We start from the raw sequence: 14113 nt of genomic DNA, 5'->3' as shown, positions 1-14113 counted from the left end.
GACAAGATATTTTTAGATTTAACTTTTTTTTGACTGATATAGCCATTTCTTTATTTTTTTTTCATCAATGCCCGGGATTTTATCTGACATCTCTTATATTCTGTTGGTGAGACCTGTTTCTGAGATTCTTATTCAAGCTCTTAAATTTTTCATTTTCAAATTTCCATCATATTTCCAAAATTTGATTCTCTTTCCACTTTAAAGTCTTAAATTGTTTTATTCATTTCATTCCACTCTGTGTTTCTATAGATTTCTTTAAGAGATTTACTAATTTCTTCTTTAAGGACATCTATTGTTTTCATAAAGGCTATTTAAAGTGTGTAGTATCCTTCAGCTATGTTGTTTGCCCACGTGGCAATCAAAGGACAACTTACAGGAATTGCTTCTTTCTTTCCAAATACCATGTGTCCAGGTTTGAAAATTTAAGTCATCAAGTCTGTTGGAGGAGCCTTAGTGACCAAGCCATTTTCCAGCATACGTTTTTATCTTTAGCTCATAATTATATTTGTTTGCTTGTTCATTGCAAATTTGTAATATTTTATTGGGTAGACTTTTAGTCTACACTAGAGAAGGCTTGAGTTTCCAGGTAATGGAAAACCATCGCTGTGTTCTGACTATTGGTGGAATATGTAATATCTTCTGGGAAGTTCTCTCTCTCTCTCAAGTTCTCTCTCTCAAGTTCTCTCTCAAGTTCTCTCTCTCAAGTTCTCTCTCTCTCTCTCTCTCTCTCTCTCTCTCTCTCTCTCTCTCGTGGGTGTGTATGTGTGTCTATGTTACCCCTCATGACAGACCAAAACATTGTGTGTCATTCTGTAAGCACCCACATATTTTCTTTTTTTCATTTCTTGCCCTTCCTTCCTTCCTTCCTTCCTTCCTTCCTTCCTTCCTTCCTTCCTTCCTTCCTTCCTTCTTTCCTTTTTATAGATAGTTTCTTTTGCTGGGCCTGAGTTCTCCAAGTAGGCTAGGCTGCCTGGCCAGGGAACACAAGGGGCTGTCTTCCAAAGCCCCATACTGGAATGTCATTCCAAGATATTTTTTGTGTTGGCTATGGGGATCAAACTCAGGTTTTGTGTATGAAAGACAAGCACTTCATCAACTAAGTCTGTCCCAGCACCTCAATATATATGGCCTCATGTAGGTTTCCTCACTCACGTAACTGCTCATTGGCAAGTTTGCTATATGAAGACAACCTTTCTTCCTGAAGACCTGCAGCTCAATGTCACTCTTGGCACCCTCCACCTTTTCTCTCTCATACCCAGCCTTGTAGCTCAACTTCAGATTCATATTCTTTTTCTTTTAATTTATATATTCTCTTTATTTCCCAATAATAGCCCCTCACATCTTTCCTCCCAAGACTTCCCTTCCACTCTCTTTCCCCTGCCCCTCTCCCTTTATCCTCAGAAATATGAGGCACCCCAATCCATGCCAGCACATCAAGTCACAGCAGGATTGACCTCACCCTCATCCACTGAGGCCAGGCAGTACTGCCCATTAGAGGGAAGTGATCAAAAGCAGGCAAAAGAGTCCATGTCATAGAAGGCACCCACTCAAATTACTTAGGAATCCACATAATTATCAATAATTTTCAATCTGTTATATATGTGTAGGGATGTAGGGCCAATCCATGCATGTTCTTTTGTTGGAGATTCAGTCTTTGTAAGCACCCATAGGTCTAAGTTAATTGACTCTGTTGTCTTCTTGTAGAGTTCTTGTCTCCTCTGGGTCCTTCTATCCACACCCCCCCCCCCACACACAAACACACACTTTTCCACAGGACACCTCCAGCTCTGCCTAATGCTTGGCTGTGAGTATCAACATCAGATTCCATCAGCTGCTGGGTGGCGCCTTTCAGAGGACTGTTATGTTAGGCTCCTGTCTGTAAACATAGCGGAGTATCATTAATAGTGACAGAGATTCACTCTCTCTCATGAGGTGGATCTCAGTTTGGGCCAGGCGTTGGTTAGACACTCCCTCAGTCTCTACTTTATCTTTATGTTGTGCATCCTATAGGCAAGGTAAATTTGGGCTCCAGGGTTTGTTTGTGAATTGGTGTTCCCTCCCTTGCTGGAAGGTGGCCTCCTCAGTCTCATGTCCCTGCTACGAGGAGCCTCAGCTAGAGACATCCCCATATCCTCCCTGTAGCCCACCCAGCAGCAGGTCTCCAGCTTGTCTCCGTGATGTCCTGCCCTCAGTTTCTCTTTCTCTCCAAGCCCTCTCCCTTCCCCTCCTGCATAGCCCACATTTGATCCTGCCCATCATTCCCTCCCCACACTTTTTCCTACTTTTCCCTTTCTACATCTTCCTCTGTGCATCCAATTTACCCATCTGAGTGAGATTCAAAGAGGACCTCCCTTGGACCCTCCTTGTTACTTAACTTTTTTGGGTCTGTGAATTGTAGTACATTTGTCCTGTATTATAGGTCTAATATCCACTTATCAGTGAGTACATATCATCTTTGTCTTTCTGGATCTGGGTTACCTCACTCTCAATGATCTTTTCTATTTCTATACATTTGTCTGCAAATTTCATGATTGCCTTGTTTTAATAGCTGAGTAGTATTTGTTTGTATAAATGTACCACAATTCCTGTATCCATTCTTCAGCCGAGAGACAACTAGATTGTTTCCAAGTCATAGCTTTTATGAATATAACCACTATTAACATAGTTGAGCAAATATCCTTCTTGTATGGTGGAGCATCTTTTGGATATATACCCAGAAGTGGAATAGCTGGGCCTTGAGGAAGGATATTTCCAAATTTCATGAAAAAAAATCCATTGTATGAGTTTGCACCCCCACCAGCAATGGAGGAGGTTTCCCTTCTCCATATCCTCTCCAGTACATGTTGTCACATGAGTTTTTGATCTTAGCTATTCTAATAGGTGTAAGAAGGAATATCAGAGTTGTTTTGATTTGAATTTCCCTGATGGCTAAGAACATTGAGCATTTCATTTTTATTTTTTATATTAATTACAGGTTATTTACTTTGTATCCCAGCTGTAGCCCTCTCCCTCATTCCCTCCCATCCCACCCTCTCTCATCTCGTTCCTGACCCTCTCTAAGTCCACTGAGAGGGAAGGTCCTCTTCCTCTTCCATATGACCCTAGTTTATCAGGTCTTACTAGGACTGGCTGCAATGTCCTCCTCTGTGGCCTAGCAAGGCTGTTCCTCCCTTGGGGGAGGGGGTTCTAAGAGCCAGCCACTGAGTTCATGTCTGAGACAGTCCCTGTTCCCCTTATTATGGAAACCCACTTGTATGCTGAGCTGCCATGGGCTACATAACCAAACCTTGGGCAGAGTGCAGGGAATCATATGAAAGAAGGGAGAATTAGTAAGACCTGGAGAGGACAGGAGTGCCACAAGGACCAAATATATCTGAGCACAGGGGTCTTTTTTGAGACTGATTCTCTAGTCAAGAACCATGCATGGATATAATGTAGAGCATTTCTTTAAATGCCTCTCTCATCATTAGAGATTCCTCTCTTGAAAATTGTTTAGTTCTGTACCCCATTTTCAGTGGAATGCTTAAAGTTTCTCTCCACATAATTTGATATTGGCTATAGCTTTGCTTATTGTGTTTATGTATGTGCCTTGTATCCTTAATCTCTCATTGACTTATAATGAGATGGTCTTGTATTTTTTTTCCTTGCAGTTTGTTTATGTGGTGGATTTGTTTGTTTATATTTGTGGATTTCTGTATATTGAACCACTCCCTCATGCTTAGGATGAAGCCTACTTGGTCATGGTGAATGACATCTTTGATGTGTTCTTGGATTTGGTTTGCACTTATTTTATTGAGTATTTTTGCATCAATGTTCATAAGAGAGATTAATCTGAAATTCAGTTTCTTTCTTGAGTATATTATTCAGTGTTTCGGTGAAAAATTCTGTAGATGTTTGTTTAATCCATTTGATTCATGACATCTGTTAGTGTCATTATTTCTATGTTTAATTTATGTTTCATTGATCTGTTCTTTGTTGAGAGTGGGGTGTTGAAGTCTCCCACTTAATGTGTAGGGATCGATGTGTTGTATGAACTTTATCAATGCTTCTTTCACAAATGTGGACTCCCTTGTACTTGGGGCATAGATGTTCAGGATTGAGATGTCGTCTTAATGTATTTCCCTTTGATGAGAATAAAGTGCGCTTGCACATTTGTTTTGAATAATTTTTGTTAAAAGCCTAATTTATTAGATATTAGAATGGCTACTCCAGCTTACTTCTTGGATCTGTTTGCTTAGAAAACCATTTCCCAACCCTTTACTCTGAGATAATATCTATCTTTGTTTCTGAGATATGTTTCTTATATGCAGCAGTAAGGTAAATGCTCTCTAGCCAACAAAACAAAAACAGATGCTTTGAAAGAAACATTTCCTATCAACTGGCACCAGTGTCCATAACATGTTTCTCTAAGTCACTCATGAGCTGCATATACCAAAAATGTGACAGTGGCTCCTCCTATGAATACAGTCACCTTTTCTATCATTAGCTCTTAGCATGTAGACATTTGCTCCTGGACCATGAACACTAAAAGCAAAAGTCAGCTGAATAGAGTGTAAAAGCAATTTACTAATGAGCTGCTTGCATGTCCTTGACATGTTCAAATTGGCATAGGCTTCAACAGAATGTTTACATAAAAGTATTTCTGTTGCAAAATATGCATATATATTGTCAACAATAATGATTTCCTTTAATTGTCACAAAACCTGTAAATAATCCCTGAAACATCATTAAATATGCTGGGAGGAAAGAAGTATGCTTTAGTTACATCTGTATGTAAAAAGTTAAAATTAATTGCAAATACAGCAATGATGCATTCTTAGAAAAATTAATAGAAAGTATTCTGTGTGTAGAAGTTACTAATAAGGAGGAGGAGGTAGCTACAGGGGGAATGAAAAGTGAATAAACTGTAATTAATAAAAAATAAATGGAGAAATTTAAAAAGAAGTAACTAATATACAAATTTAATATTTGAAACATGAGTGTCAATAATATGTACACAAACAGTGATGAAAATTAGAGTTACTCTAAAAAAATTTTCCCTGCAAGAACACAAAGAAAACTGTGAATAAATGCTGAAATCTATTACATGCTTAAAATGATATACCACTTTTATAAGAATTGGCACAGCATGGAAAATAGAATAGTGGCAATTTAGAAAATGTCTTAATGGAATAAGTTGTGTCTTGAAAAATAATCAATGTTGATTTTATATATCTTTCATTCTTCCAAAGTGATAATGCCTACTTACAAACAGAAAACAAGATTTTTGGAACACATATGAATTTTCAATTTAATTTAATCAATAGTAATTAGATTTACAGTTTAACTGCACTTTCAATAGATTTTACCACAGCATTTTATGCCTCACAGTTTTTGGACAAATCTATTCAGTAGGAATTTTTTGAACCATATTTTCTGACAGGCCTGCTACTGCTCTGGAATTTACTTTTTCTTTTTACAGATATTTTCTTTTTCTTTAGTGGCTCTTTTAAGTTTTGGTGGCAAAATGACATTGTAACTAGAAAGTAAATCTTCAGTGAGAGTATTCTTGTATGATTCAATCCAATGAGACGTTCTGAACTGCCATACTTTCTGTATAATGAAAACTTTTGTATACATTGCATAAATCAACAACTTTGGTTTTTGTTTTCCATATTCATTATGATACAGCAGTATATCATATTTATATCTATATCATCTATATCTATATCATCTATATCTATATCATCATCTATATCTATATCTACTATATCTATATCATCATCTATATCTATATCTATATCCATATCTATACCACAAACTTTTCCAAAAGTGGTTGTTAAAACAAAAGTGAAATTTCGATTGAATAGCTCAAATAGAATTTGCAAGTGAGGCCTTTTTACTAAACAAATGTATGGAACTTTGAAAAGATTGACAGGAACATGTAACTTACCTTGTCAGCTTCATTTTTCATGCCTTGGTAATAAATGTTATTTTGATAAGTAAAGATGGTTTTTATCATGGAAGAGAAAAGACCAACATGGAAGCAGTTAGTGATTTCCTGTGTCTAACGTGTACATTTGCGGTGCTACTATACTCTCATCTGCCTATCTGTGTTGCAACACTGACATGTTAGGTGATGCCATCTGTCAAAGCCACAACTGCAGAGGAGGCGAGGATGATGTAGCACCCGTCTGTGGTGCTTGTGTCCAAAGGCTGCAGGAACCCGAGGAGGTGACGTTACCAGCATTAGGAACACTGTAAGTCCTTCTAAGGCCATCCCGCGTTTATTACTACACCTCTTTCCTTTACACAGCCGTCTGTGTCAATATGTCACTGCTGGAATTCTCCAAACGTTGTAAACTTCCAAGTAGTTCTGAATATTCGCGACATATACTATCTTCCTAGATAGCAGTTGACATTCCTAAACTCAACAATCCATCAAAATACGGCATTGGATCATACACAGCAATAAATATCAGTGACTAAGTGAGTCTTCCTTGTGCATAATTATTCAAAACAAATTAGAGACAAAAATAAAAAGATTGATGGATATAATTAATGAAGAATATTAAAGCATTTAAACACAACTAGCATTTTATTCCTTCACATCTTACTGGAAAAAGGCAAAATTCTTTCGTTCTGAATTTCCTGGTGTGCGGTAATGAGGGAGGCACTCTGGCTATGGTAAAAGGAAAAACTCCAGCAGTCATTTGAACAGTTTCCAGCTACCATTTAAAGTTATCTGGGCCCGCAAGGTGAAGGTGCTTGTCTGCAAATCTGACGACCTGAGCTCAACCCCCAGACCCGCATAGCAGAAGGGAAAAATCGAGCCTACCAGCTGTCCTTGGATCTCCGTATGTTAGCTGTGAGGCGCACATTACCGCCCTCAGAATACCCACACAGACGCACACACACACCAGTAGTATGTATACACAAATGCGCACATGCGTGCACATACACATAAATAAAAGCAATGCAACTTTTTTTTGTTTTTTTCAATGCAGTTTATTCAGAAACCTTGAACAATCCTCGGACCCTAGGGAAAGCCAGCCCACAGCTTAAATAGCCTCTGGGTAGCCAACCCAGGTGTGCCACGGGGGCAATGCAGATAGGTCCACATACATGGAAGCAAGCCAGATCCTCAGCCTTAGCCAAATGTGGAGTTGTTTGCGACAGAGAGCACTCACCATCGGGAAGGTGGAAGGCGGAAACCAGCTCCATCTTTAAGGCATAGCATTCCGCAGCTCTCTACAGTTCCCCCTTTTTGTTTTAGACGCATCAGGCAAGAGTAGAGGTCTGATCTCTGATATTAGAAATAAATTGGGACTTTGTACCGATGTTCATTTAGGTGTCATCCACCCAAAGAGCATCAGACCCGACCGATACCTTTTTCTCAGAGGCGGGACCTGGGGTATCAACCCGCATGCAATCAGACTTGCTCTTCTCTGGGTCCAAAGCGGCTGACCCTGAGTGCAGTGCTTAGCCTCGGATCCTGAGCTTAACATTTTAGCTTTTTATGGTATCCAACCATGCTTGGGGACACTGTCCTGCTTCAATGGCTGTAAAGGCCTGAATGATCATGGCTGCATCACACTGTTGTGAGACTCTAATCTTGCATATACACCACAGGCAAACCAAGGAGACCAACACCAGAAGGCCTGCTAACGCTCCCATGCCTGCCCATTCCTTCAGATGATTCATGGCTGCAGCAATCCATGATGATAATCCTGTGGCTAGTCCTGCGTCCACTCTGGTAGAATTTACTGTGACAATGGCCACTCTCAGCTGCTCCATCGTAGTATCGAATTCTCGAGTCCAATTACCTAAAATATAGCTCGACAATTGTTTAGACAGATTTGCAGCACAGGAAAAATTCTCATGTTATATGCTAGTGACTCAAAGTCCAGCATATTTTCTTTATTTTTTTTTTCACATGTAAGTTTTATTTATTAGTTTAAAATTCATACATATGAATGCATGTATACAATATTACATAAATAAATGTACACATACATATATATGCTTACTCAGATGAAACTATCATGTCCATGTGACCTATCCTTTATTTCCTTGTAGTATGTAACACACAATCAAATTATGTAACTATTCAAGTCATTATTAAATCAGCTCAACAAATTGTTACACAAGTACAACTATGCAATAATTAAAACAATGGCTGGAATTTTAACTGAACACATTTTCTTCTCTACCTACTAAAGTTGGTTGACTCAAATTTTGAGTGACTGGGGCCATACACATGTATTTTCTGTCCCATTTCTTCTACCACGGACAGACTCACATAGCTTTAATCCAGGCAGCATATTTTCATTGACAGCCAAGTTGAGCGATTTGCCATAGGGTATCAATTTGCTCCTGCACGAGGTCAATCCTCTGATTGAACACCATCAAGCTTCCTTTTAGTTGAGCATTAATTCCTTTATGTACAACTAAGGCATGAGCTACATTGGCTAAATGATTATTCAGGGTCTGAGCAGTCTGCCCAGTATGACTCATGGCTAATGCCCCGGTAGTAGCTCCAACAGCGGCCAATGAGATGGTAGTAACAATGGTGGCTGTAGTTCCAAGATCCCTTTTCTGTCTGAAGAGAGTCATAGCATGAGGGGCATCAATGGGCTCAGGCACCCAGTGAGGCATGCGAGTAACCAGGGCATACCTAAATTTACTAGCATTCCAGCCAACTTTTTTTTAACTTAAAAAGTTTTGTTCACTGGGTCCAAAGCGGCTGACCCTGAGTGCAGTGCTTAGCCTCGCATCCTGAGCATAACATTTTAGCTTTTTATGGTATCCAACCATGCTTGGGGAGAATGTCCTGCTTCAATGGCTGTAAAGGCCTGAATGATCATGGCTGCATCACACTGTTGTGAGACTCTAATCTTGCATATATACCACAGGCAAACCAAGGGGACCAACACCAGAAGGCCTGCTAACGCTCCCATGCCCGCCCATTCCTTCAGATGATTCATGGCTGCAGCAATCCATGTTGATAATCCTGTGGCTAGTCCTGCGTCCACTCTGGTAGAATTTACTGTGACAATGGCCACTCTCAGCTGCTCCATCGTAGTATCGAATTCTCCAGCATGTCTGATTGCATGCGGGTTGATGCCCCAGGTCCCGCCTCTGAGAAAAAAGGTATCAGACGGGTCTGATGCTCTTTGGGTGGATGACACCTAAATGAACATCGGTACAAAGTCCCAATTTATTTCTAATATCAGAGATCAGACCTCTACTCTTGCCTGATGCGTCTAAAACAAAAAGGGGGAACTGTAGAGAGCTGTGGAATGCTATGCCTTAAAGATGGAGCTGGTTTCCGCCTTCCACCTTCCCGATGGTGAGTGCTCTCTGTCAGGTACAACTCCACATTTGGCTAAGGCTGAGGATCTGGCTTGCTTCCATGTATGTGGACCTATCTGCATTGCACACGTGGCACGCCTGGGTTGGCTACCCAGAGGCTATATAAGCTGTGGGCTGGCTTTCCCCGGGGTCCGAGGATTGTTCAATGTTCCTGAATAAACTGCATTGAAAAAAAAAAAAAGTTTTGTTCATTATAGGGCTGGAGACATGGCTCCAGTGAGGAGCCCTGGATGCTGCTGCAGAGGACGGGTTCTCTGCGCTAAGCTAGCACCGTGGCTCTTACAAGACAATTACCCGAAAATGTTGCTGTAGCTTTAAATTCCATGAAGATAAAATGGTAACATTTGATTTATAAATTTATGAAAATATTTGTAGTATGTAATATTTAAAATGTTGTAACAGGCTTTTACCTTTGCATATTTCCCTATATTAGTTGAAGAATTTCCAATTAAGTTATGAACCTGAAAGTTAGATTTCCATTGTTATAAAATATATAATATATTCTAAAATAAACATTAATCAAGCACACTTAAGCAAATGCTCATGGGTGTGAAAAGTATGCAAATGCCCACTTTTATTAGTAAAGCAATGTAAACACTAAGCATCATTTCCAACTTTCACATCTTTGTTTTGAGAGTTCTTTATCTCAGTGGTGATAGTGTGAATTTGTATTCACTCTGAAGTGCTTGAACAGGCTAGTGACATTTACACTAGTATTTAAAAATGGCTGAATAATTCTTGTGACTTAGCCACAAGTGATTAAAAATCACCAGTGTACCTCACAATAATGGCTGTGGTGGAGCCAAGTGAATCCACATTTGATTAGTAAGAGGTCCAGTGGTCCAGTGTAGTGCTAAAGTGCCACGCTTATCAATATACACTGCGTGTTAAATCCTGAATCGGAGGTTTGCTAGCCAGTGATTCTGGATAATTGAATCTCCTCTAGAAAAGGTTTCGGAAGCCTTATTATGACTGACCTCTTAATATTGTCATGTAAATTAAGGACACCACTTAGTTAATTCTCCACAAATACATGTACAGCTAGAAGGATTTTCAAGTACCCTGAAATTAATCCACATCTTACTGTGTTTGTTTCCTTATTAACCAAAAAGCAAATTGATAGCAGTTATGGGATGAATTTTAATTACAGAGTTAAACACCCTTGAAAGGCATATCAAGTATCCATGTCAGCAGCCTTCAGGGCCATCTTATGGAGAGTGTACTTTCTAAAGAAAATGTCTAAATTGTGCTTAGGTGATTGCATATTTCACACTGAACTGAACTGCATGGAATTATTTGATGTTCCTAGGAAATTAGATAAAAATGGACTCTGCATTTCAATTTTCATAAAAAGAAAATATTAATTCCTCTTACAGTTTCTCTGATTTGAATTGTTATTGTGTCTACATGCATAAAAGTCCTCCAGGTTGGTAGATGGCAGGGCATTAATTTTTCATTCCATTATTTTCACTAGTTTTCCTTAAATAAAATGTGTCCAAACTTGTACATTAAATCAAAATTTCATAGTTTTATTTATGTTTGCATGTAACTCATGAGGTCAAATGTACCATAAATTCTTAACTCAATTGGAGAGTAACTTTTTTAGTTTTTTTATTTCATATTATAATTAACATATTTTTTAATTTTTTATTAATTATTGTTTATTCACTTTGTATCCCAGCTCTAGCCCCTCCTCCATCTCCTCCCAATCTCACCCTCCCTCCCTCATCTCCTCCCATGGCCCTCTCCAAGTCCACTGATAGGGTAGGTCCCCCTCCCCTTCCATCTGACCCTAGTCTATCAGGTCTCATCAGGACTGGCTTCTTTTTCTTATTCTGTGGACTGATAGGGAGGCTCCCACCTCAGAGGGAGGTGATCAAAGAGCCAGCCCATGAGTTCATGTCAGAGACAGTCCTTGTTCCTATTATTGGGGAACCCTCTTGGAGACTGAGCTGCCATGGGCTACTTCTGTGCAGGGGTTCTAGGTTATCTCCATGTATGGTACTTGTTTGGAGTATCAGTCTCAAAAAAGATCCCTGAGCTCAGATATTTTTGGTTCTGTTGGTCTCCTTGTGGAGCTTCTGTTCCCTCCAGGTCTTTCTATCTCTCCCTTCTTTCATAAGCTTCCCTGTACTCTGCCCAAAGTTTAGCTATGAATCTCAGCATACGTTTGGATACCCTGGGGGGTAGAGTCTTTCCGAGGTCCTCTGTGATAAGCTCATGTCCTGCTCCCTGTTTTCTCCCTCTTCTGATGTCCATCTCGTTTCCCTTTCTGTATGAAGATTGGGCTTCTTACAAGGGTCCTCCTTCTTGATTAGCTTCCTTAGGTGTACAGGTTTTAGTATGATTATCCTACATTATATGTCTAATATCCACCTAGAGAGTAATTTTATAAAAATAGATTGTTAGTAACAGGGACAGCTATGACACTGTAACCAACCTTTTCTTACCAGCTCTGAATAGCAGAATACTTATGCCCCCTATGAGTAGAGGAGAGAAGCAAGAGGACAGGAACAGGCCATGCTGCATGCTTCAGATTCTCTACTTAAGGTGGCTGGACACAGGTCTGAAGCTGCCCGCCATGCTGTCTCCTCCGTGCCAGCAGATAAGGCTAATCCACACCACAGCCCTTCCACAGGCAGTTCCCACATTGCTGAAGACAATAAACACCATGATCACCAGCCCCTCAACTCAGTGCTCCTGTGTGGCACTGTGAACATCTGTCTGCTATTGAACCCCGGGTATTGTGTACTGGCATGAAATTTTCTAGACCCAGTGGAAAAAGAGACAGTAGAGCTGAGAAATGAAAAGTTCCATCCCTGAGCTATGCCATAGCAACCGATTTACTTGGAAGAGTCCTGGAAAAATCTTGTGCATCAGAACTCCAAATACAATGAAGTTTCTTTTCTTTTTTTTAATTTTTAAGTTTTTTATAATTTTTATTTTTTATATTAATCACAGGTTATTTACTTTGTATCCCAGCCATAGCCCCTTCCCTCATTCTCTCCCAATTCCACCCTTCTTTTCTCATCTCCTCCCTGCCCCTTTCCAAGTCCATCGAAAGGGGAGGACTTCCTCCCCTTCCATCTGACCCTTGCTTATCAGGTATCTTCAGGACTGGCGGCAATGTCCTCCTCTGTGGCCTAGGAAGGCTGTTCCTCCCTCGGTGTGTGGGAAGGTCAAAAGGCCAGCCATTGGGTTTATTTCAGAAATATTCCCTGTTCCCCTTACCAGGGAATCTACTTGGACACTGAGCTGCCATGGGCTACATCTGAGCAGGGGTTCAGGTTATCTCCATACATGGTTCTTGGTTGGAGAAAAAGTCTCAGAAAAGACTCCTGTGCCCAGATATATCTGGTCCTTGTGGAGCTCCTGTTCTCTCCAGATCTTACTAACTCCCCCTTCTTTCATATGATTCCCTGCACTCTGCCCAAGGTTTGGTTATGAGTCTCAGCATCTGCTTTGACACACTGCTAGGTAGAGTCTTTTGGAGGCCCTCTGTGGTACGCTCATTGAAGAGAAATTTGGAGAGTATTTGTTTTAGTCTCATATCTGTTCGTAAAATCACAAATCAAAAGCCATGTAATTTGTAGAATTCAAAATTTATTTAGTTTGCATGTCTGGAGGCTGGGAAGTCCAAGATCTAATGACTATCACTAATAAGGACTTTCTTGCCTGTGTGGATGGTCTGTGACACAAAGGATGACATGGGAGAAGCGGGGAATGAAAGAATGATTGTCATGACCAATCTTATGCTGAACTGATGAATTAATAATGTAAGACATGACCATTAATAGTTAAGTGCTGAGCAATGAAAAAAATAGATAGATTTTTAATAGATGAGTTTGACAAAAAGTAGCAGCCTAAAAAAAAATTATCCATATCATAGCGTAAAAATTTGACAATCTGAAAAAGACAAAACTACACCCATGTTTCTGTATGATAAGTTCTGAAATATTTTGTGCAGCAGAGGGATATGACTACGTGTTAAATGTTAAAGTTAATTGAGGTTGCACAGTGCGGGCTGGACTGGAAGTGGAGTGGATGATTGAAGTGGAGCAAATCAAATAAGAGGCTTTCGCTTAATCCTGGGGAAAGATGATGGCAGATTAGGCTGATGTTTGAAGTAAGGCTGCAGAGAGTAGGAGGTATATGAGAGCAGGAAAAGTGCGGAGGAGCTGGGAAGATCTTCTTCACCGGGTAAAAACATCAATCAAGAATGACTTACTGCTGCAGCCTATGTTTGTCAGGCTTTGGAAAGTGGCATCTGATGAAAGTAAAAGTATTCCACATTAGCACACTGAAGACATTCTTAATATAAAAACGTAAAATATTAAAGAGGGAGAGCAGAAGAGACAAGCACAGCTGACTGAGTGTGCTACCTCTTCAAGTGGCTCATTAGTAAAGTTTATTTTCCTATAGGCTGTAACATATTTTATGATTTGTTAACTTCATACCCTTCCATTTTTTTTTCTGATACTGCTTTTCTAAACATTCCTTACACAAAATCATTTCTTTATCAACTAAAAGGACCTTTATAGTTAAAGGAAAAATGCTAAATAATATGATTCTTAGGAGTTAATGTTTTTAGGTAATCTAATTTTGTTTTGGATTGATATTGCTAGTTTCATAAAAGAATTGATGTATTTTTCACTCTTTAAGAAAGAAAACAATCAAATCCTACTTAGTGTATGAGCCTAAATGTGGTGTAAGCAACTAAGATAATTCACCATATAAGTGTTCTACAATTTTTCATTCA

The sequence above is a fragment of the Meriones unguiculatus genome, chromosome 2, assembly GCF_030254825.1.
Source record: "Meriones unguiculatus strain TT.TT164.6M chromosome 2, Bangor_MerUng_6.1, whole genome shotgun sequence".
NCBI classification, from domain to species: domain Eukaryota; kingdom Metazoa; phylum Chordata; class Mammalia; order Rodentia; family Muridae; genus Meriones; species Meriones unguiculatus.
The sequence above is the reverse complement of the archived record's forward strand: the minus strand, read 5'-3'. Positions refer to the sequence as shown.